Source organism: Coturnix japonica, chromosome 6, assembly GCF_001577835.2.
Source record: "Coturnix japonica isolate 7356 chromosome 6, Coturnix japonica 2.1, whole genome shotgun sequence".
Classification (NCBI taxonomy): Eukaryota; Metazoa; Chordata; class Aves; order Galliformes; family Phasianidae; genus Coturnix; species Coturnix japonica.
This window is the reverse complement of record NC_029521.1, coordinates 6,796,618-6,821,913: the sequence shown is the minus strand read 5'-3', so window position 1 is coordinate 6,821,913 and position 25,296 is coordinate 6,796,618. Positions and strand designations below refer to the sequence as shown.

Here is a 25,296-nt window from a genome sequence, read left to right as displayed (position 1 = left end):
AAAGGAAATGAAATGTTTGCAATATTTTCCAGTTGATAAATGCATTAAAACATTTTAGTTGTGTAGTACGAACATTGCTGACATAAACAGACTTTGACCCGAACCAGATTGTATTCAGCTCCGTGGGGGAGGCAGCATTAAAAAAATAAAATAAAATAAAAAAATATCCTAGATTTCAAAATCTGCCACAAGGTCACTGCAATCCTTAATTAGCTGAATACATTAAGAGAAGGCTGGAACACAGACTCTGTAAAGAGAGCAAGTGTATGTTTAATCCTCTGTTCTTTGCTTACAGATTACCCTTTCAGAATGAGTAACCTTATTTTCTTTTTAAATATCTATTTACCTTTTTGAGCTTTGCATAGCAAAGCAGTTTTTTTTTTCTTTCCTTCTCTGTTGCAAAAGAAATTAATTTGTAGCTAGTTGCTATGCATTGGCAGGATTTCTGCATAAAGAATGTAAGCCATCTATCTTTGTATTCAAGATATAGTTAATCTGGCAGTTAAAATACTTTGGAAACATTTTGATGACTTATCTGGAAAAGTAGCTTTGCATTTTCAAAGAAAACTCAGAACTGTATTGCAAGGGGAAGATAAAAGATATATGAAGTGTTTGTTCCAAGCGATACCATTCATTTAAAGATCAGAATGTGACCCCACCCAAGCAATTATTGTGGAAAAACAAGACAAAAATCCTCATACGGCTTTCTGACACGGTCTTTATTTGGGAAACAAAATAACTATATTACAGTTATAGCCTAATGGATTGCAAGCTGTTTTATTGGAGGCAGCTGAATCCCGTTTAGCATAAAAAAGAACTCTGTTTGCTATCAAGAACACATTTACATTAATATGACTTTGACAAAGTAAAATAAAATCGCATTAAGATGATGTAAGTAGATAAGACAATGAAATCTCTGTGAGATAGTTTTGGCACACCAATTAGAGTCAAGTCCCTACAGGAAAGGAGCATATTTTTACACCGAGTATCCATGTGCTTTTAAGTTGCGGAGCAGCCAAAATTAATTCCACGCTTAAAATATTTCCAGCAAGGGAAAAAGAGTTTATTATTATCTTTATTTTTCCCTCGAAAAGGTAAAATTTGTGATAAACTGCATTTGTGTTTGCAATAACACAAACACGTTTTGTTCTCCGCACCAGTCTGTAATCATCTTGATTATTGCGAGGGACTTTCCAATATAGAGCAGCTGAAAACAAGGTTTTAGATTACATGGTAATTTAGGAATGCATGAAAAGCCGAGCAGTCCCCATAATGGAGCGCTGCACAAACTCCATGGCTTTTACAGCAAAACATAACATATGTTTTGTGATTCATTCAGATGATTTTTCGGGTTTTTCGGGCAGGGTTCGACCAAGGCACACCGAGCGCTGTCCTGCATTTGGGTGCCCCACAGCTCTGACAGCTGCAGCCACCCCAACACTTAGAAGGCTCTCCTTCTGCATGGTCATTGAAAGCAGGGCAGTGATGGATGGCGATAATGCTGCGGGTTTATGACTAATCGGGCCTTGGCAGCCCCGACATTTCCTTTGGAGCTGAGCTCCCATACTCCCTTCTCAAGGTACGCGCGGCACTGCGTGGCCTCCAGTCCCAAAGGCACTGCACCTGGCACAGCCCCGGCCCGTGTCCCCTCGGTGCTGTACACCAGGTGTCCCCACCTCGCTGCAGTGCTGCCGCAGAGTGACCGCAACTGTCCCAGTGCTGCATGTTCCATCACCTCCAATCCGCCTGTTGCAGGGCTGCGTGTGCAGGGAGGACGTGTGTGCTCACAGCTATCCCTCAGCCGGGCTCATATTTTATGTTGTCACTCGATATGCCTCAGCCGGGCGAGGCAGGACTTTGCAGAGTTTGAAATAATCCAAATTCAATCACTTTAAAGCTGCTACAATATGCAAGTCCTGGCAGCCGCTTTAAATTAATGGAACATCAGATGTGCTCTGATCCTTTCAATTTCCTTGGGCAAGGGAAATTCGGCAGCGGCAGTGGGGGAACATCAGGCTATCAGCAAAACGAATGTCAGCTTTTGTCCGCTGATAGAAAACGCACCCAGCAAAAAGAGGCAACGTATTTATTGCTCTGTAATTAAAACATATTTCTCCATGCAGAAGGGATTATCTCAGTGTTTTGGACAGGCAAACACTGTGTGGCCTGATCCATACAGACGGGCATTGCCATCAAACCAAAACACAACGTGGCTTCTTATTTGGGGCTTTACAAACACAGGCAGATATTTTGTCTGGGTGTAGGTATTTGTTTTTTGTGCCTGCTGGCAGGTATATCAATACAAATAGTAGAATGCCGGCCGCCAAAGCCGAGTCCCAGGACAGAGATGGGATTTTGGCAAGAGCTGGAAAAAAGAAATCTCCACGGCGAGCCCATGCAAATTGCCTTGGTTTGGGGTTTACTTTGCAAGCGCAAACATTCATCAGGTTTGTCAGAAGGGCTGCAGACCTGAGAACCTTTTGATCAAACCTTGGCTGTGTTTGGAGGAAGCCTGCGCTGGAGTGTTTTTCAAGATGCAGTTCAGTGGCTTTGCTTTTGAAACACAAACAAGCCCAAAAATTCAAATCAGGGCTCTCAACCTTTGCACAGGCGTTCATGGAGCACAGTTTCACTGATACATTGGGCTTATCACCAGGGCTGCGTCCTGGCTGCAAGGGCACGTGCTTCATGAAGTGTTTTTCCTTAAACTATACGATAGAAGCTGTCAGAGTTAAATTCAGGACAAGGTATCTCTTTAATTCTGATTTTTCACTTATTTGATTTATATGAGGAGAGCCTGGCTGCTTCTGTGCTGAGCGAGGCTCGTGTTGCCAGACGGTATGTTTTAAGTTATTTTTAAAACGCTGCCTTTTGAAGGCTCTTAAATCCTTTGATGTAAATGAAAATAAAATCATAGTTTGGAATCTAACAGGGACTTTTAATCTTGATCTTAAAAGCATGAATCATACTACAGCACAGAGTAAAACTACTTTCTGTCCTTTGCATCCACCTTCTGTGAGCATGCTGATATTTTGATATTTATGGGTGGCAATTAGGGATCTCAGGTAGTCCCAGGTGCCTTGTGCCAAGCTCTGTGCGCAGCGACTGCTGACAGCCTACGGATGAGATTTACTCGAGTCTTGCTCATTTAAATATGACATTTCAAGTGAGCCTGATTAAAACCAAGCAGAAGCAAAATGTCTCAACTTCCACGCATGTAACATTATGGCAACAAAACTTGGAATGGTTACTGTCTTGGAAGAGCAGAACTAGTGGTAAAGAAGTGGTGTTGCAATAAAATTGCAGAAAAACTTCTGTAGCCACCATTGAAAATCCAACCACCATCTTCTGCCAGAGCTGAGGCCTAACCCAGAGCAGAAGCCCAACTGAGCAACTGATCCTCCAGATTAAGAGTAAGAACACCTGATAAAATTGTATTTCAGCTGATGGTTCTTCAGTAACTATTTGAAAAACAGCATCCTGACATCAGGTCTGCATCAAGCAGGGTTAGCAGCTGCTAGGATGTTCATTTGGGATAGACATTGGGCAGGAGTAGCAGACATCAAACCTCACTGGGTTTTCCAGTGGTCTCCAAAGGAATGTAAAAGCGAAACCATCTGGGGATGCTCTCCTCAGGCCAAAGAACCCCCCCGCTAGATTCTCCACCAACCCAACTGCATGGGAGCTGCAATGGTGCAGCACAGCTGATGGCAGCGAGATACGCTGGGGGCTTTCATTCCAGTGGGCATCCCAAGAGCTGCAGGGAAGCTGTTCACAGCCCGTGAGCACCTAGCTGTGAGCATGCACATGCTGTGGTGGGAAAAGATATTCAACCCTTGAGGTTGTGCCATGGACATTGCCAGAATGCTCTTATATTCCAGAATCCTGCCATGGTTTTTGTCCCAGAAAAATAAACTATGATTGGCAATAAATGAATCCCAGTGCTGACACTTATAAGTTGTACTTATATATACTTCTCCTGCTCAATCTGAAGAAAACTCACAATGCATTCTATAGGAATGTCTGCCAATAGACCATGACAAAAATCAAGTTCATCCTACCTGTATGAACCAAGCATGCAGCTCCACGCCTGGATCCTTCTGGATTTCAAACTCTTCACGAGTGCCAGTGGAGTTTTAAGGTGAAGAATGTCAAGATTTGTCCCTAAATAAAAAAGTGCCAAATTAATGTAACAGCATAGTGGAACTCCCATTTATTGCATACAACAGTCAAGATATTCAGACTTATTGCTCTCACTACAATTGTAATTCAGTTTCCTTGCACATACATAATGTTTTTATCTATTCTGAATGGGGTTATCTTTAGTTCCTTAACAAGCCCATATAATTCAGTTGTCACAGTTTCCATAAGAACAGTAACTTGGAATTTCCTGCCTTTAATTTAGACTAACTCCTGTCAACAGCACTGCATTAATGATGTTTCCAATGTGTGGAGTGACTACGAAATCAACCATTATGCATGTTACACAGATATTTATAATGTTCAGGTACCACCTGTAGAGGTAACACCTCGAGTAATGTGAGCATCCCATCTTCACAACTCCAGCAGCTCCAGTTCAGCTGCCTCATCCCTACTGCAGGCTTTGCATCTAGGCTCTCCTGCAAAGGCAGCAGATGCAGCCAATGTGAACCTGTCCCAAGTCTCTTTCCTGACACAGGTACAGTTTCTGCTGCCACGCTACAAGAAGACAGTGGTTCTTATGAAAGAAATACCTGCTGGTGCACACAGCAGCACCTCATCTGCCACAGAAGCATGTTAGGGGAGCATATGCAGTCAGTCCCATTGCACTGAGCTGTGCCCATTCCCAGGGATTTCTACTGTTATCTCTGTTTTGTGCAGAAACATTTAGTGGTTGAGACCTGAGGCTCCCAATTAGCTTGCTGACAGATGGCTGCTTTTACTTTTGCTTCCCTTACCCTAGGCCCATTCATTCAGGGGGCCCATTTGATTACACAGCACCACGTGCCTAAAAGCTTGCCCACATCTTTTTGGAGTGCATTGGTTGGTTTAACTGGAGAAATGATCTTTCCCTAAAACACTGCTCCAGAGTTTCATCATGTTTTGTGGTATCAAATAAGATATTTGTTTTTGCTGTGCTCATACTTGGCTGCTGCCCTGTATTTCAGGAGAGCAACAGCTCTTCAGAGAAGAGCAGATATTTTCTCTCCCTTGCCTCAGAGTTCCTCTGTCATGTACCCACAAGGGCAAGGAGGGGCATCAGCACAGAGCAGAAAGCAACAAACATTCAGGATGAGGTAATCTAGTGGGAGGTGCCCCTGCCTATAGCAGGGGATTGAAACTAGATGATCTTAAAGGTCCCTTCCAACCCAAACAATTCTATGATTCTATGAACAGAATCAGCATAGACACAAGCAGGGCAGTATCACACAAAGACCCACTAAATCTCCCTCTCTAGATTTCCTCCCTCTAAAGTACAGGTGCCAAAATATATGCATAAGCTTAACAGTCCAGTAGCAACATGTTGGTTCATTCCCCTTCCCCTGACTCCATATCATAGAATCATTAAGGTAGGAAAAGACCTCTAAGATCATCTAGTCCAACCATCAACCCATCACCACTATGCCTACTGAACCTTAGCCTTTTCTTGTGTCAAAGATCTTCTAAAATGTTGATCATTCTCAAGCTAAGCAGGTCCTAATTTGCAAGATGAGGAGAACTGGAAGTGGAAAAACTAGACTCACAGAGGGCAGAATGGGTGATTTCCAGCATGGCTCCAGGGCAAAGCTGCTCCCTTGCTGGCTGCAGGCTGTTTTCCCAGGTAAAGAGAGAGCTGGAGCCAGAGCAAGAGGCTCAGGGCTATCTGGGCAGAGCCAGCATAAAACCACCTACCATTTCAGGAAGGTTCTCAACCTGGAGCCCACCACTGTTATGCTGCTTACAGGGAATGGCTCTCACCCATTTATCTCCTGTTCACTTATGATCAATGGCCTTATGGAAAAACAGCATCAATAATGAATAAGCAGCAAATGCCGTGCTCTGTCTCTCCAGCTTTGGCTCTAACAAAGACCATCAGGTGGTACAAATTACTTCACCTTACTCATGTTGATTTTTACCAGCTGGGAATTTGGCCTAAGCTTTGTCTGGTTCAGGAGAGAAACAAAACATACAGTATTCTGGCTGAACTGACAACGGAGGTAGACCCCAATTTCCACAAGATCTGGCTGGAGGGGAATCGCTGTCTGTGCTGACCAGCTGTACCTGGGCACAGTGAGGATGCTGCAGGCCTGGCTGGGCATCGTGTGAGCTCTGGCACAAACTCTGCATGAACCAAAGCTTCCTGAAGAGCCTGCAAGAAGGTGCAGAAGCCTGTCCAAGGCTGAGCAGTGCCAGTGACACAGCAGATGCATATGTTTCTAAGAATACTGCCTGGCAGCCTGGCACTGGTGAGTGCTGGAAGCTGCATCGCACGTGCACATACAGCCACTGCTATCATTAGAGCTTCACTGCTTTGGCACCTCTTCCTAATTTACTTAATTTCTATTTATACCATCCTGTTTCTGTTTTGAGCCTTTATCAGATGCTGATGTGTTTTCTGCAGAGCCAGACTTTGGAAGGAGACCATGGAAAGGAACTGTTAAGGAGCTTAAAGCACCTGAGTACTTGGAAGGACCATTCCCAACCTAGCAGTGTCCACTACTCGTGGTGCAGAGGTCACTTAGCTGCTTTTCCCAGAGCTCTCCTGACTGGGAGAGGCCAGTCCCTGTGTGCTTGTGGAACACAAGGACAGTCTGTGACGGCACTCTGAGAACAACCCAGCCTTGCTGACAGTAGGCCTTGGCTTTCCACCATTGAGTCTGAGCTTCTGTTTTCCAATGAGGATTGCAAATCAAGGAGGGCCGATAACCACAGCGTAATATCGCTCCGGCTCCATCTCAGGGGTAGTGGCAATTGTGCTTGACCATTCAATAGTTCTGAAATAAATTGCCTCGTTAGCATCATCATACCACAAACGGGGGAGTGGGGGGAAGGTAACACTTTGTTTCCTTTGCCTCCAACTGTGACCCAGTGATATGTTTGTCGTGGCTTGGCTGGAGGACATACAGAGCTCTTGGGGAACAACTTCTAGGAAAAGGCAATGTACGTTTCGCCTGAGCTGCACTGATTCAGCTGTTACAAGTCAGAGCTCAGATACAAGTAGCAGATCAGAAGAACACAGCTGTTGATGTTGACATGTTGCTGGCCTTCTGGAATGATGACAAACAGCTGGAAATGCATTTGATGAACTAGGGGATAGGGACAGAGTAAACAATTTCAGGCTCACTGGAACATTGCAAACAAAAAGGCAACCAACTAAGGATGTCAAATTTTTCCTTTGCAAATCATTTGTAGATCTTCCACTGCTTCTTACAATGCCTGCTTCATGATGACATCATCTAAAAGTGGGGGAAAAAAAGCTTCCGAAGGACACATATAGCAAGGCTGTAAGCTTCAGAGCAGGCCAAGCCTGCACTGACCCCTTGTGAAAATCTCACCAGAGGGCAGAAATGCTTAAGGTGGATGTGCATCTTCAAGCAGGAGAAGAGAGATGAGGAACTCTTTCTCTGTTTGTGAATAACTGAAAAGATGAGGAATAGCTTCAGTAGGAAATCTTCTCGGAGGAGCTTGCTTTCCTTTCTTCCCCCCATGAATAACGACACCATTAGCAAGTCCTCCCACAGAGCACTCCCAAGCTCCAGAGCACTCCGCTCCCAATACCCCTCTGTTTCAAAGGCCAGGTGGGCACTGAGAGCTGTAGGACTTCCCCACAAGCCCATCCCCAGGAAGCACCAAAGCCTCATCTCAGGGTTGCCTTAAACTGGGGAGCTTATCCCAGTATATTTCAATGGCTCCTAGTGTTGTACTCTGCCATAAGGTTTAGTTGTTGCTATTCTGAAGAAAGCTTTTGTTCAATACAAATGCCTACTTCACAATGACATCATCTAAGACTGGGAAAAAAAAGCACAGCCTGGAGTAGTCAGGCATGTGATGATGTATAAATAGCTCTGACAGAACAATATTACAAACTCTATTGGTACAGCTAAGATAAAAATAGCAAGATGCTGATTCATCTGAGCTATCAGTGAGAGGGATGGCAGGAGGTTTAGCTACAGTAAACCTTCCCAGCTGAAAGCATTCTGCTTCACCATGAATCAGCTGCTCAGATCTTTCATTCTGCTTGGAAAAGCACCTGTCTCTTGCTGCTCCAGTCCTCCATTACTGAACACGTGACATGTAGGGCCTGAATTTTCTTCTGCTTCCCTTTTTCTTAAGTATGCTGCAGTCAGAAAGGCTTTATAAGCAAGTAGGAAAGGCAGAAACATTTCTCAAACTGCTTGCCGGATGCTTGGTGACAGCATGTTTTGATGGTAGCAAGGTTTGATGGCTCTGCTCACAGCTTTTTTTCACTTTGCCTTTGTTTAGAAAAACAAGCAAGGAACCATTGTTTCAATAAGCCTGGAAGTGCTGAGCCATGTTTGCCACACCTCTGCATCCACATTTACTGGGTCCTTCTGTGTGTTTCAGCAAGATTCATGCAAAGTCAAGTACAGATCCACAGATGGGGTTCTTTTCAAACCTCTCAAATGAAAGAAAATGAAGCCAAGCTTAGAAATACAGGAATTCAAGAAAAAAGAGAACACAAGATCGCTGATTTCCTCCTTGGAACACACCAGCAGTGATTACTTTTGTAGTATCTTTGTATGGCCAAACCTTTTGTTCTTGTTTGCCTTAACACCAGTTATGCTGATGCTCTCCAGTACCAAAAACTTCTGCATGAGAGCTGCCAGCTCAGGTGCTGGGGAGCAGAACTTTGCACTACAGCCTCTCTACTTCCAGAGCACGTGCTGCAGTGACAATAACAGCTACATGGACATGAGCACACCGGCCCCACTCACCGGTTGCTTGGTCCAAGCAGGGCGTCATATCACCTGGTAACATCTTGGTTTGCATCAAAGCAAACTTACTTGTTGAGGACCATTAAAATGAGGAAGGCTTACACAATTATGGAGCTTTATATTAATTTTTAAAACTTGCAGATGTTGCAATCTGTACATATGGGAATAACGCCAAATGTTATAATGACAAAACAATTATATTGGCTGGCTTTTAAAGGGGAAGAATCAGAGTGAAAAATCTCATTCTACCACTACTAAGGCATTGCACGTATCTGGTTTGGTACACATCTTTTAGACAGCAGCTCTGTGTTTCTGATAGTGAGCTCATCAGCAATGAGCAAAAAGACCTATAAAATGATGGGGGGAAATAACAAAAAAAAAAAAAAAACAAAAACAAAAAACCCAAAAAGGCCTTTATTTGCTTTTAAACTATGTTTATCTCAATAAAATCCTTCTTGCTATGCCTGGAGTAGACCTTTGCTGAACATCAGTTTCAGAGAGCAAAGCCAACAGTCCTGCACATATCTGCCACTTGTCTCAACATCCCCCTCTGGTGCACGCAGTGATGGGAAGAAACACCCTTTGGATGTCACTGCTCTGTCGTGTAGAATCTCAAAGCACTTGAGATTCTAGTATAATTTTGTCTGAGGTTGCTGGTTGTTCAACATACTGAGGTACTCTGCAGAGAGCATTTAACTGGTGCTCTACATAAGCAACATATGTTTCGTATTACCAACATCCCCTTTGTATTTCAATTGCACTTCAGTACCGGTAGATTCTACTGATGCTAAGCCCAGCTTCAGCTTTGAAGCTCAGGAGAATAACAACATAACTTGCTATTTGTTTATGTTAGTAATAAAATCTACCGGTAATTGTGATTTGATCACAGCCACAAAAGCAAGACTGGCCAAAGGAAACCTTATCAATAAACAGGAGATGAAGGAAGTGGATGGGTTGTCTGTAGATTTTCTAAATCTAGTCCAAGAAGCTGAGGTCTGAAGTCTTAATTTGTTTTGGACCTCAGCTTTCCAAAAGATGATTCGGAGGAAAAAGAGAACTCAGCACATGCCTCTTCCTAGCATAAAGGCGTTGAGAGGTGGAGCAGAGCCACCTGCTACAATTGCTGCTACAGCAGCTCTCCTTATCACAGCCTTCCCTGGGCATCTCTTGCTGCTCCTCCTGTCCTGCCTCTGTTCCTCCTGCCCCACGATCCTGTGCCTTTGGGAAGGATATATGGTGTCTATGTATTGCAGTTCTAAGCCACCTTAGAGACAACAGCTGCATGTTCATAATCACCGGATGGCTTACTGAATTGCTGTATACATATAACGTACCAGTACCACTACAACTATAGGCATGCTGCACGTGAACAGATCAAATGTATCTTTTCTATGTTATCAGCACTGATGCATTAGCCTTCCATTGCTGAGGTAGAATAAAGCTGGGTTACAGAACACTCCTAAGCAAACAGTTTCAATTTCTGGTATCTCTTCCTCAGTATCTCTGCCATGAGTAAACACATGAAGGTAATGTTGGCTCACCACAACCTGGCTCAGTGCATTTTACAATAGAGCATTCCGATAACACCGTAGACTTACATGTGAGTAAGACTTCTCTACAGCAGCACAATTTATTCCCATTTCCAGTTTAATGGAGCTTTTCTGATTATTTTCCCAGCATCGTGCAAGGCTTTTTCCCACTTCACAAAAGGGAAAAGCTCCTAATATGTTCCTGAAATGCCTCAAGAAGTTAATGTGACTTATTCTCTATCATCAAAAGAATTACACTGGAATGAATGAAAGTCAGTATTTTTTTCTCAAAGTCTCTTAATATTCAGTCCTCATATGGCATAAGGGAGTAAACTCTCAATTACACAAAGGCAAACACAGAGAAATCCGTCAAAGTCAATAGAGTTATTCTGGACACCTGAGTAATTTGTCCCTTGGTATGATTCAGTCTCCAAAATCCACTCTGAAAGTCTATAATGACCGTTTGCTGTTCACTGACATTTTTAGCTCTGTTACAATTCTAATTTTTTCCATGTTTCACAAATAACTGGAGTCAGTTTCTTTCAGAAGATGCTGTTTCCCCAGCTTGACTTCCCTATGAATAACCTCCACCATCACTATGCTACTTTTGCTCAAACGTTTCATTCTTAACAATAAACATCTATCCCAGATGCCTTATTTTCAGCTTCATTAGATGTTTTACTAGTTCATCTTGAGTCACGTCAATATTTACCTTGGACAGGGTTCCATATACTTTAGTTTCTAATACCAGAATTCTCCAGACAAGCTTATTGTTCCTGGCTTGACTTCTCCCAGTCACAACTTAAGACTTTTTCTTACACACTCAATAAGATGCAAATTCATCCAACTATGCGCTCCACCACATGCTGCCAGCTATGCCTATTCCAAACATCTCCAAACTGATTTACTTCAATTTCTGTGTACACACAGGCCCCAAACCTGTACTCAGTTACTCTGAGGTAATTTCAAAGTCATTTAATCACTGCAATTAGCAGAAAAGAAAGCAGAAATTAGATACCAGCCTTCTAGGTCTATTACCATTACAGCCATTTCTACTTAGCTGTATCCCAGAGAAGTGGTGTCAAGAAAACCACGAGGCATTGCCAGCTGCTGCCTCCCTTACTGGTTGTTCCATACTGTTCAAGCTCAGATGTTCTTCTGAGAGGTGGGACTGCTTTTGTTCAGTTCAGCTCTCCCCCCTCCCCCTGACAAACAGGATCGACTTGTGCCGAGTTATGGACAGCATAGAAATCATTGCACTATTTCTATGCACTGAGAAGATGCCTTGTAAAATAGCGAGTGGCACAGGATGCCACATTCACCAGGCAGGAGAGCAGCAGGACTGTGGATCTAAGCTCTTCAGTAACATTTACAGCATAAGCAACAGCAAAAAGAATGGATGAAGTGGTTTTGAGGGTTGCAGTGAAGCAATACAGAGCCTGGAAGGACCAAAGGAAAGTGGAGCAGGAGCTGCTCCTTGGGAGGTTGTGTAAGGGCAACCTCTGCCTTGGCAAGGAGTTGGCAAGAACTGCTGTATGGCAGCAACAGCGCGTGTAAAAGACAGTAGCCATGGGAAGGAGCAGCACAGATGACGGCAGCATAGGATTTTAGGGGAGGTAATGGAAAGTCAGTCTGTCTGTCTACCCAATGCTAGTGATACCTGAAATGGCTCAGCAAACGTATCCACAGGTAGCTCTGTGCTGCAGTCCTCACAGCCCTCTGGATCCAGGCAGCTCCTTACTCCTGTACGCACACCTGCTGGAGAGAAGTTGTTCTCAACAAGAGCAAGACAAAGGGGAACAAAAGTTTGAGAAGTAGGATTGTCTCAATAATTTTCTTGATCTTTATGCTGAGTTTACTTCAGGTCCTTTTTCAAAGCAGCAGCACAAAAAAGGCAGTGTGAGGTTTGATATATTTATATTATATATTCATGGACTGCATTGGAATAAAACATTTTGAATTTTATATTGGATATGAAAAAGCAAAGGTGTCAAGCTGGGAAAGTGCTTTGAAAATAACAAAGGACTTTATGTGAAATTGTTTGAGGTCATTTTATCTGCTGTTCTTGACAGTATTTAAATACCTCCTTTCAATTTGAAATGCCTTTGCTTGTCACTCACTGAAATCAGAGGTACAGACTGGCAGGGCAGCTGGGCACACACCATGGGGGGATACATGCAGAAGGAAGCACTTACATTTTTGGAAATCTCCAAAGCTTGTGCTATACCTCTGCCCACAGCCCCTATGTGTCAGGAGGTATCAGCACAGCCTGGAGAAGCGGCAAGCCACATTCTCATGAGAGACCATTCTCAATGACCTTCAAGCCAGGCCAACTTCCCTGAGCAGGTCACTCCTCGGAGTGGGACAAGAGATGGTTTTATACCTCAGGTGTGCAATATCTCAGCAGAAATTCAGGATGTGAAGCTGAGTTTACAGTACAATAACTTCAGTGATGCTATAGATTTGTGGGACTAATTCTGAATTACTTTGCTTAGGTGCTCTAGTAACAGCAGCATAGGTGAACAGTGTATGTATTTAGTCCAGATGCCACTGCTAATGTCTGAAAAAGTTACAGTCATGCAGTGTAACAAAGCCAGTATTTCTGTGCACCCCAGAAAATGCTGCGTCCTATGAACTGCTCCCCTGTGTTTCAACCCCAAGAGTCCGTACTGTTGTCTCAGTACAGGCAGGGAGATGAGGCAGGATGAGGGACCACAAACCCCACAAACACATGGAGCCAGAAGATAAAAGGAAAGAGCTGAATACTAGATGAAATGCAAGTTACATGTAAATGATCACTTACAGGGGCCTAATAAATGATTCTGTGCGAGGCGTTGTCAGAGATTCTTCTCTGCCATTTGTTGTTGTTTTGAATTTGTATTTAGAAGATTTTCTCCCTTGGAAGATAATGTTCAGGCTTTAAAGTTTGTATTAATCTGTCACAACATTCATCTGTCACTCTACCAAAGTGTCTTTTGTTTGTTTGTTTGTTTCTTAATAAAGCATCTTTTCTTCTTTTTAATGTGTTGACTTACCAGAACAGAGTATTTAGGATAAGCAGTGCTGCATACGATGGGATGGACAGCATGTAGGAAGGCTGCTTTCTAAATAATATGTTCTCTTCCAATCCAATCAACAAATCAGTTATGGAGCTTCTGCATTACTCTGGCTGGGGTCTGAGCAGGGTCTTTGCTGCAAATGTCTCAACTCCCAAGAATACATTTTATTTCCAGAACAAAGGAGGACTCAACTGGAGACTGCTTTACTGCTTTACTGGCAGACACCTACACATCTTTCACTGTTTTTTCTCTTCTGACTGGGTTAGGGGTACTACTCTAAAGAATTTACTAACTGCTCCCTTCTTACAGCCTCTGCTGGGTCCCCCCACCTTGCCCACTCCATCTCCTTGTCTAACACAGCTACGAGAATCCCCATGGGAGATCAGGCTGTGTGCTGACAGACACATGGCCATCATCTCTGTGCTGCTACCTCAGCTTAGATCATGGACAGGGAGGGGACAACACAGAAAGACACTGCAAAACAAAAGTGCAGAGGATGCCTAGTGAATCCCCACATTTTCTGCTGTGGCGTCCTGGGAGAGATGCTTTCCCAGGCTCTGACTTGACATTGGGTTACTGCACCACAATCAGTTTTCAGTTCCTCTTGTTCACCCTTCGTCTATATATTTTTCATTATTCTTCCCTTCTGTTTTTTTCTTTCCATCAAAATACCTGGAAACATAACACTACATTTTTCCTGCTGCTCAATACAAACACTTTCTTCACTAACTTCCACTCGAATCTCACTTTGAATAGAACAATGGCTTTACACATAATATTTCAAATACAGTCCATGATTTCTGTGTTGATAACAAGATAAAGATCTGGTATTCCCACCTGTTTGAGTTCTGTTTTCCTCTTAGCTCCAGTCAGAACAGGGGGAAAACTCTCTGTGAAAAGAAAGAGGATGTGAGGATGCTTCTGGATTACTATTTGAAAAAAAGTCTGAGGCTTGATTCTTGTTACCAGCCTCTCCAGTGGAAACACTGAGTGACTCCAATAAAAAGAATGGAGCTCCAACAGTACAGAAGAGACAATCAAGGCAGAGGTTTTGGAATACACTGTTCTGTTGTGTTGTTGTTCTTTGTTATAGAATACATCTCATGTTCTGCTCTGTGAGCTTTTTGAAGGTTTACACAGCAGCCAGGTTAAGCAAGAAAGTAGAGCAGAAGTTCAGATTATGAACTTTGATTGTTCATGGTTGATTCAATATTTTTAATCAAGTTTGTAAAGGTTTCCTTCCATCGGAGAAAGTTCTTTTTGATTAATCAATAGAATTTGATATTTTCTCCATGGAGCACACAAAGCAGCATACGCCATTGCCAGTTATTTACAGGCAGCTTCACAGCACACAATAGAACAATTATTTTCTAAGCAGAAGAACTGTGATCAGAAACATTAATAAACCACTTAATAGCGTAGCATCCTTTTCTTCCATTAGAAAGGAACAACAAGGAAATATCAAGCCATTTTTCATATAATCTGAATAATTTCAAAATGACACATTCAGGGAAACAGACTTGTCCTAAATGCCCTTCTTAGCGTTTACATCTGGAGCAGCTGCAGTAGCAGCTCTGTTGGGCTTGATTTTATTCAGTGTTGCAGGATCAACATAAAATCTGGGCTGAAAATTAAAGGGAGTAAATGTACCCCTGACAGTCAAGAGAATGAATTTGGTCCAAGAGTATTTCTGGCCAGAACACACTTTCAAAAGCAGCTTTGTCATTTGTGCCTGGCCTAGTCCCAATAAGTGCTATTATGATTTGTTACATTTTCTATAGAACCAGGAGACCATTTATTAGCCCCACGGTATTGTATCGAGCTTCAATTATGTAATAGTCATTATTCTGCTGAATATCCAAAGCTTTGTAAGAAAGTTTTCGCTCTGGAAAGAAATGTACAAGATTCTCAAATGATTTTGAGGAAGATCAAACTCCCTCTTCTTTTGCTAGTTGAAAGAGGAAAGGTCCCTTCTTGATATAAATCATGAATAATTTGAATAGACTTTTTTTTTCTAAAGAAAAACTCCTTTTTCTTTGAAAGCCATTGATAGCTTGGGATTCAAGTGAAAGAGAATAAAAGAAGAAATAATGGCTTCTTCCTAGAAGAGAACGCGATAGGTATGCCTCCAAATTAGTGAGATTTTAATTTAATTATAACAGAGGCATGCGTGCGTGTGTGAGTGATTTGAGTGCTTATAAAGTGAGGAACAGGGGTCTCTCCCATCTTTAACCCAGGTGAGGAGGGGGGCAGGTCCTCAGCCAACGACAGCCCTTCTGGGGCCACTCTCAATGGAGGTTCTACAGCCAACATAAGTCACAGATGTGCCCTTCAGTCCCGTTTGCTCGTTTAGCTGCCCACTGAGCTTCTACAATGCAAACTTTTGATACCTAATCAAATTCCAAAGGCCTTCCATTGCCAGTCGGTATGAGCTATCCTCATCTTGTTGACTACCACAAAATAATAGTTACCAGGCATCATCTTCTATCATCCCTCAGTGTTTGTTTAAAAAATAAACAACCTAAATCATTGACTTTTAAAAGCACTGACATCAAAATAAAGCTGGACCATCTCCAAGCAACTGTCCCCTTCATAAACCGTGTATCTGATGAAAGCTCCAGCTTACAGTTCTCCAAGGAAGACTTGTTCATGTGTGAATGCTCCCTGCTCCCAGCTGACAGCCAGACACCGTGATCCTGTAACAACCAAACACCAGGTACAGTCAGTCCAGGTGCTGCCTCTGATTTTTTTCAGCTAATAACTAACACGGCACACACAGCTCACACACAACTTATACACGCAACAGCTGCCCTGCCTCAGAGTAGCAAAACCAATTATTCCCTGGTTTTCTCAGGAAATGGAAGGGAAACGTTCTCAATACTGACAGATTTCTGAAATGTTCTTTCTTGAACGTATGCTCAGTTTAGCTGGTATTTTAGTGAAACGACTGTAGCTTTATACCAGCTGAAGGGAAAGCAGAAAGTAAATCAACAAGCTTTCTTTCAGACAGACTTCAATATCTCAAAAATTCACAGCTAACAGAAATTTACTACCAAGGTTGCATTCCTATTACAGAAACAACCATTTCAAACACCACTGTACAACATGGCGTGACTACAGCCACCGCATAGCAATGGCTCTGAGTATGTTTACCCCTCTGAGAGAGCAACCAAGAATAAAGCAGGTAGTAACACAGTTTGGCTACAACCACGTTATCCCCTGGTTATTTTTGCAGTATGAGTTATAAATGGATCAGACACATTAGCATTTCATTCACTAATTTCAATGCAAGTAGTATGTGTGTCCTTATTTTTCATAAGGAAAAAGAAGTTGCAAATCTATTTTATCCAAAAATAAGAAAAAAAGAGGGAGAGAAAAAAAAAGAAGGGAAAAAAAAAAAAGGAGAATTGGAGTAAAAGGCATTTTCAAGTTGCACATTTACTGGATCAGAGAAAATAAGGCATCAAGCCAGGATCTAATCTTGTCTGCCACTATGTAAACGATGAGTAAGTCTGCTCGGGTCAACAGAGCAACAGCAGAGTCACATGAGTCACAGCACACTTCTCTTTGAAAAGATTTCTCCATGGCTAAATATACTATTGCAATTGCTTCAAGAAAAACTCTGCGTCAAAGTCTAATAAATGCTGGCAGTGATGCTGAGCTCTGAGCAGTCATAAAGCCAAGAAGATGAACAAGAATTAACAAGTGGACTTAAAAACCTACTGAACAAAATAGAAGTTTTTCTGCCTGAGAACTGAAGTATCAGGACTCTGGAAATGAAAATCATGACCTAATTTTTCCACTACCTACACTTATTCACCTTTCACAGGGATCTGAAGGAAAAAAAAAAAAGTAGAAAGGGAAAGATTTTTTTTTCAAGATTCAAGTGCAGAAAATACACTGAAATCTCTATACCAAGTTTATATATGTTACAATTCAGCTATGCAACAACATGGAGTTTGTTCCATGATCATTTTAAGCAGCCTGTCCCTAATAAAAACCTCGCTCCTCCCAGGAACAAGTGTTAAACGAGCCTCTCCTTTCTGCTACCTGTGAGCAGGAACAGCCAAACCAAGAGAAACCAATCCAGCACACCGCCCCGTCTGTGATCCAGCAAAACGGTAATTCTAATGAATACCTCCTTTATCTCCATCTGATAGACACAGTGCTGAATCTGGAAAAATGAGAGCTCACTAAACCATAAAAGAGATGCCCTTTGGTCTTTTCTTTTTCTTCAATGAGATCATAATTTAGTACTATTACAATTATAGTTTTAGGTAACCAAAATTACTTATCAAATGTGGGTTTGCATTTCCTATCAACAATGTACTGAATTAGAACTGAGTTATGAATTTCTCTTCTACCTAGCCTTTTCTTTGGGAGCCTGATTAAATGCGTATTATTTCTTCTTAAGTGGTTTTACAGGTCGTTTATCTTAGATTTATGAGTATCAACCTACTTTAGGAGGTATTAGATAGCTTTAACGTTTGACACGTATTCTCTAAATCATTTACAGTGCTCTCCATTTGCAGTAGATGATCAGTAATCTTCTCAATATTAGGTTTTATTGACAGTGCACCATAGAGAGTTCTTATTATATGATAATGATTTAAGATAGGTGTAAGACAACGAACTAATAAATTCAAAAGCTTATTTTTGATTGTTGACAGAGAGCTGAGGACTAATGTGCATCCATCTAAATCACAGTGTTTCTCAATAATGTAAAACACATACATGTCTAACCCGATAGGAGCACAGCACAAGGATCTGCAAACAGATCCACATTCCTGCTTTGAGACCGATGGCCTCATGCTCAAACTGCTGTATTTACACAGAGAAATCCCCCTGTGGATGTGAGAGTTCACCGCCATGTGGAAGCACCCGTGCCTGTCCCACACAGTGAGGGTGCAGGCAGCACCACAAAAAATTGGGGTAGAAGAAAAAAAAAAAAAAAGCAGAAGTATTTGGTGGCAAATGAGTATCACTCTGCAGAACTAAAGTCTTGTCTGCAGTCCTGTATTCCAAAGGTAGGTCTTTGAAATGTAGTCAAGAAATGTCGTCAAGTCCTGCTTTTACAGTACATCATTGGAAATGACTTCTGGGGCACTGGAGCTGCCTGAACTGGCAATTTGTTAAATTGAAATGTGACGTCTCAAAGAAGAAGAAGAAGAAAAAAAAAAGTGGAATGATCTCAAAGTAAAAATAACACAAAAACTGAACCCTGCTTTTATACAAAGTGAAAAATTGTGCTAGTGTCAAAATTGTCACGTGGCAATTACACATGACTGCGAATGTGATGTAAGGACGTATGGTACAGCTTGCTTTGCATTACCTTGCTCATTCAGAAAACAAACCCCAAATCCTTACTCAGACTAAAGACTTGGCAGACACGCTCTGCTGCTTACAAATGATTTAGGAGCAGTGAACACCAAGAACTCAACTCCAATCCAAATAAAAGACACAGCTCAACTCAGCACAGTACGCATCACTTTCATGTTGATTTGGTAAAACCAAGCACAGATTTACTCATAGAAGGGAAGAGGGGAAAAAACAACAACATCAAAAAGACCTCCTCAAATCCCAGTGCAGTAGGAACAGTTCTGGCCTTGAGATAAAGCAATGTCCCAGACCTCCTATTTAATAACACCTTAGTAGGTGAGTTACTAACCTACTGTGAAACAGCAGAAACATCACAAACTCTACTTCTCTTACCAGCAGAGCTAGGAGCATTCTGCAAGGCAATATCTACATTTTTGTCTGCTTGTTTCATGCACTCAGTTCCTAAATCAGCAAAATTTAGCAATCTTCAATATCTCTCTGTGATGAGTGAAATTTCTTTTACTACTGTGAAGGAGGGAGGAGGTCAATAAGGCTTGGGAAAATTTGCTAGTATGATCTGTAATGTGAATTTGGCAGAAAAGAAATTGAGAACATTTCTTTGGAAAACAATCAAAGGGCAAAATTTTCCCCTTGGAGCTGCATGGTAATTCATGACTTATATGCTCCAAGGGAACTTGCGACTTTGATGATTAGGGTAGCAACATATCCAAGGACTGCCTGACAGACCAAACACAGTGGTTTTTCCTCTCTCTGTATTTCTCTGTTCAGGTAGGGCCACATGTATCTATTCACACACAGATAAAGACTGAATGACGCATCTCTGCTCAGGAAGATTATAATCTGGGTTAGGTATGGCACATGAAGATATGCAAAAAGTACCAGGGCAGAAATTTAGGCTCATCCTGGCAGAGAGCAATGCACACTTACTCTTACCTGGATCTTGGCTGCTCCTTGGATTCAGAAAGCATCAGCAAATTTGTGGCTCACTTCCCTCACCACCTGCACACAGACAAGGGACAGATAAGACTGAGGAACTGGACAGCCTCTGGGACAAGTAATCTCAAGCATCCTGAGTCCATTAAGGCTCATGTGACTCAATGCAAACATTAAATTATGGAACCTGCTGCTATGGAATAGTATGGTGGCCAGGAGTACTACTGGGTTCAGAAAAAGACTAGGCAGACAAGTGGAGAAAATGTCACTTGATTCAAACCAGTTTGGACTGGATGCATGCTTTGGCTCCACAAGTTTCTGAAGCACTGATCAATAGAAGGAAATGACAGGGTCCCTCACTCTGAGGGTGCCCCATTCCCACAGCCTTCCCTACTAATCTTTCCTAAACAATGAGAAAGGAAGGAGCCTGTGAGATTTGGATCCCGCTCTCTCCAAACATGACAATTCTTAAACTATGATGAGTGGAATCATAAAAGCAGACTGTTTAGACATGAAAATTGCTTTGGCTGGAGTTTAAAAGCTCAAATTTTAAGAAAAAAGTTGTATGATACTTGTTCAGATAGGGACAGAATAGAGCTCAATTACAAATCTGATTTTTTCACATACTAACCTCAGTGGAGGGACACAAAACCTCGAGGCCTTCTGTGCAGTCACTGCAGGTACTGGCTCATCCAGAGGATTCTTCAAAGCACTTCCAGAACTTCTCACCCTGGATCATCATCTGCACCAACGTCCCCCATCGACACAACTCCAATAGCCTTTTCTTTTCCATGAGCAGAGAAGTACTACACTCATTTAAGGAGAATGACTTCAATGGACCATTCTCCCTAGTAGCCTCTATGTTCTGCCAGAACACAGGCCTCTCCTCTTGCTCCCCCATCCCACCTTGCAGAACTCTGTGCAACCAGAAAGCTCATACTTAATGCTGTCTTTGCTGTGTCAGTGACAGTACAGGCTTTAAAGCAGCAGGCTACTACTAATTCTGCTGTGTAAAAAGCCAAGCTGTTTTCACCCTGCAAATATTTTATATTCTGTTCTTTCTGCAGTATTACTAATTCCAATTTCTGTTTAATGCTCGGCATTTGAATGGGACTCCCAATTATATGAGTCACTGCAACTATCCTTTGATTCTTTCTTTTTCTTTCTTTTTTTTCCTCTCCTTGTGAACATGTAATCTGAATCCCCAACTGCTGGAGTTTGAAGCTTGCTCTGCACACTTGAAGTGCCATGACAAAGTGGGTTGAAATGTTACATACAGTTCTGAGTTGCTTCTGGCAAGCACTGCTGCCTGAGTGTTTTGTCATTGCTGTCACTTCCTTGGAAATTGTGGCAGAGAGGTGGAGGTGATCTCACCTTCAGCACAACCCCTCCCTACACCAGCAGGCCAGAGAATGATGTGGTACCACATTGTGGCAGGGGCAGCTATAACACCATCCTAAAATAAGGGGAGAGGGTGAATTGCCCAGTTACCTGCAGTATCTTTCACTCTCAGGATAGCACATCACACTGATTAGTGCTAATGAGAGTATAAACACCCCCTTCAAACACCACTACACCTACATGCATTAACTGTGAATTCGTTATGAGTCTTAGTACACATGTAAGCCATGCTGAAGCTTACCTGTCATATCCACACTGCCATTAACAGCAGCTATCAGAGGAGGAGAAGGTACAGTCCACATTCACATCCTTTCTTTTGAGCAGCTCCTTCTTTCCACACTCTTCTGAACTTTCTGGATGACAGGCTGGGATCAAACCTACACTATGGAGGCTCCACACAGCAGAAGTAGCATCAGAGCACACTCTTTCGCAGTGGCTTGTGCAAATTTCACCAGAATGAGAGTGATATCACAGGAATGGCACTGGCACAGGTTGCCCAGAAAAGCTATGGATGCCCCATCACTGGAGCTGTTCAAGGCCAGGAAGGATGGGGCTCAGGACAGCCTGGGTGGCAACCAGCCCATGGCAGGGGGTTGGATCTAAATAAGTTTTAAGGACTCTTCCAACCCAAGCCATTCTGTGATTCTATGAATTCCTCATCGGGAGGGTCCAAACACCTTATAGGATTAAGAGGCAGAAATAGGAACTGAGAAAGGTTAGAATATATCACTGAGGGAAATGAAACAAAACAAAGTCAACAACACTGACAAAAAACCACAACAAAACAAAAGCCAACAAAACCACACAATGTTAGTGTATAATACAAAGAAGTTTTGTGTTACGCAGTATAAATTGAAAACCAAATCCCTCAATGAAAATAATACACTACTCACTGAATAAATCCTTTCAAATAAGTACAATGCCCACACCTGCATAAATGCATTTTGGTGGTTAACTGAATCATGTGCTTAAAAGTCTGATTTAAATGGACAAATGCTGACTCTGCACACATTTTGTGGTCATGTTGGCAGTGTAGGTTATTGAAGAAAATGTCTTTTTCTCACTTGTGAAAAGCTGAATTTACAGCCTACGCACAATGCTTTTCTGGGAAAGCAAATTTTCTAGGAATGTCAGTTACAATTTTAGGAAGGAAACAATGTGGTAATTTTAAAATTCAAATTAGGTATTGGTGCAGAGAAAGAGAAGAAAAGCTTGAGAGCTGAGTTGTGGCAAAATACCGTGGAACAGGTGAAAAAAACACGTTTTCTCTTTTAGCCTCCTTTCACATCTCTTTTCACACCAGCCTCTTCTTTGAATAATGGCTTTCCATCTTTTCAAAACTTCCATCCTCTGCCAGTGCAATGCAGGGAAGTACTGCTGGAAAAGCTTTTCTTTTACTATTAGATAATTACTGGTTGTTCACTATCTCATTACAAGATCCTTGCAGAGACCAAAATTTTACCATGCAGATGCTAAAAACATCAATATTATACCTCACGTAGGAAAAACTGTAGTGTTTCTTCTACCCACTTTCCCCTGGAAAACCCCCACTAATTTGGCAGATATGGTGAAGTGTAACACACCTTTTCTACAAAATCTGCCTGATTTAATTTAAAGGCTTTGCAGGGTGGGAACCTGTTAAGAACTGCGTTAGGTATGTATATGGTAAAGAACACTGTCACATCAACAGTGCAACAAAAATTGCAGATTATTATGCCAAAGCCTCAATTTTTGGTAGGTCCCAGAAATGACAGTATACTTATTTTTAGAGACGACTATAGCAGTAACTCAACATGACACGGGAGACTTTAAAAACAGCAAGTCTGATTTAAACCAATGGAAAAGCCAGGAATACAGACTGGAGACTGTACTTAATGCACCATATTGCATCTGAACATTTTGTTCCTACCCATCTATCCAAAGCATGACGTTTTGCATTTCATATTAACATTCTGAAGATATGAAAGGATTCTTCAAACCGATGTTCATATGCCGTGTCACAGCACGTACTCTGACTGCTGAGAGAGCTGTTATGTCCACCTTTTAATCATGTCCCCGCCTTCACCTTCGCCTTCCAACCATCCCTCCTCCTATTCCCAAAAAAAAACCCTGGGGCTGTTTTTATTGGTAGCACTATTTCAGCAGGAAGAGCGCTACAAATATCATTAGCTCAGCAGGAAGAGAGCTACAAATACAGTTTGTGGGATTTGAACTCCACTTTGGATTTCTGCAGTACGTCAGCTGTTATGCATATGTACTAAGAGTGAATGCTAACAAATCACTGCAGTAATACTTGATGTTTATATACAAATTCTCATCTTCAAAGCACTTCAGAATTTCCCAGTTCTACAAAATCTGGGAGAGGGAAGAAGAGATGCCGGCAAGAGCCTTTTCTTTAGTGTTGATCTTAACACGATCATCGTTAGTCCCTTTATGCTTCACCATATAAAAAGAATTTTGCAGTCTGCAAATTTGACTGAAGTGCTAAATTGCCAACAACATTTTCAGCAAAAACTTACAAAAATAATTAATTCCCCTTCCATACAGATGGCACTTTTCAGGAACTCTGTTCTTACCTTTGAATTCAAAACCAGGGAAACCTGTGGTATGAGCATAATGCCCTGGGAAATTAATTTACATAGCAAAATAAAGGACATCTTGATTTCAGAAAATTATATATATACATATATTGCAGAGCAATAAAGGAACATAGAACATAATAATGAATCTTAGATATTTATAAAGATTTTTACAGGGTATATCAGTAATTCCTCATGAATTACTTCAGTGTTCCAATGGGAAGTGAGCTTTTGTATCTGGAAGGAAGCCTGTATTACTGTGCTGGCCTGTGGTGGATAGGAAAATGAAGAAAACTTGAAGCTCATTGTTACCGAGCCCGCTTCTGATCACACAGCAATAGAAGGATTTTCCTCAACGCATGAGACCAAGCACAATATTCTGCTCGCTGAACATTTCAAACAATTGCTTTACAAGAGCTCAGCGCCCACATCTGACATGTCCTCTAAGAACTATTTCCAGGCTATTGGCACCCAAACGCAGCCAGCGGGTTCTGCCCTGAGCGTTGGAGCTCCTTCTGGCGAACAACGTGCAGGCAATGCCCCCTCCTGGCTGTGCAGGGCAGGCAGCAGCAAACAAGGCCTCCAGGTACACTATTTGAGGGTGGTTTGTTTTTCTGCCTGGGATGGATCAGGCTTGCAACCCTTTTTTCATTATCATCCTAAAAATGGGCATGAAGTGGAATAAAACCTAAGGTTTGATTTAATGAGAAACAAATATAAAATTATAACTAATGCAACATTCTATTTCTCAGATATTCCATTAGACATGTGGGCCAGTCTTCCCACGTGAGAGCATGATTTGCATTCAGCATGCTTTCTGGGGCACGGAGTTTTGTAACATAACATTTTTATACAGTCTGTGATTTTGAAACATAGACATTAAAGCAGTTCTACTTATATCATTTACGCTACAGTGAGATTCCTCTTGTGTTTAAAGCATTTCTGTGTCTGAGAAAGTCTGGAAGCATGTTAGCATACAGAGGGGTGGGAAATGCATTCTAAGATGAAAGGTTACATGCATTCCAGAAAGCATTCCAAGGAAATCAAAAGGCAGCCTTTGTGGGACAACTGTAAAAATGCCAGCTCCTTTTTTACACAACTTTACTGTAGTGCAAGTAACAAAAAATAATGAAATATTAAATGAGTTTGAAAGCTTAGGAAGTAATTTAAAATGAAATTAAAAATATTGCTGATGAATAACCATAGTGGAAAGTGTTTAGTTACACATCAATTAAATTCTCTCCTTTTTGTATCTGCAATACCTCAAATGATGTTTTCTCTGTGTGTATTCTCCTGCTAGCCAAGTATCCTGAAAAAGCAGAAACTGTTAAATATTTCACAACTGGAAGAAAGAAAGAAAATGAAACCAGTGAGATATTTTTTTTTTTTTTCTTAAATTAAGACTTCCCTTCAGAAATAAACTGAAATTCAACATGCTTGAATCACATATCCTTCTGTTTACAGCCTCCCACTTAAGTCTAAGCTCAACAACAACACTGGCAGAACAGAGTAAATTTGAGGAACTGAAATAAACTATTTC

General features: G+C 41.8%; 1 protein-coding gene across 6 annotated transcripts in view; it reads right to left on the bottom strand.

Moving 5' to 3' along the window:
- Positions 1-25,273, bottom strand: part of ARID5B (AT-rich interaction domain 5B) — a 142,804-nt gene extending 117,531 nt beyond the window's left edge. The window contains exons 1-7 of one of the 6 annotated variants that reach the window (XM_015866225.2): positions 20,408-25,273; positions 19,777-19,842; positions 16,130-16,199; positions 14,341-14,393; positions 13,248-13,341; positions 12,105-12,199; positions 4,062-4,164 (exon numbers count right to left, since the gene is read on the bottom strand). The gene's annotated coding sequence lies outside the window, so the exon portion shown is untranslated. Of the gene's footprint in view, positions 1-4,061; positions 4,165-12,104; positions 12,200-13,247; positions 13,342-14,340; positions 14,394-16,053; positions 16,069-16,129; positions 16,200-19,776; positions 19,843-20,407 lie in introns of those variants that run through there. The other 5 variants (XM_015866226.2, XM_015866228.2, XM_015866230.2 and 2 more) reach the window with 5 other exon arrangements.
- Between the last annotated feature and the right edge of the window lie 23 nt (positions 25,274-25,296).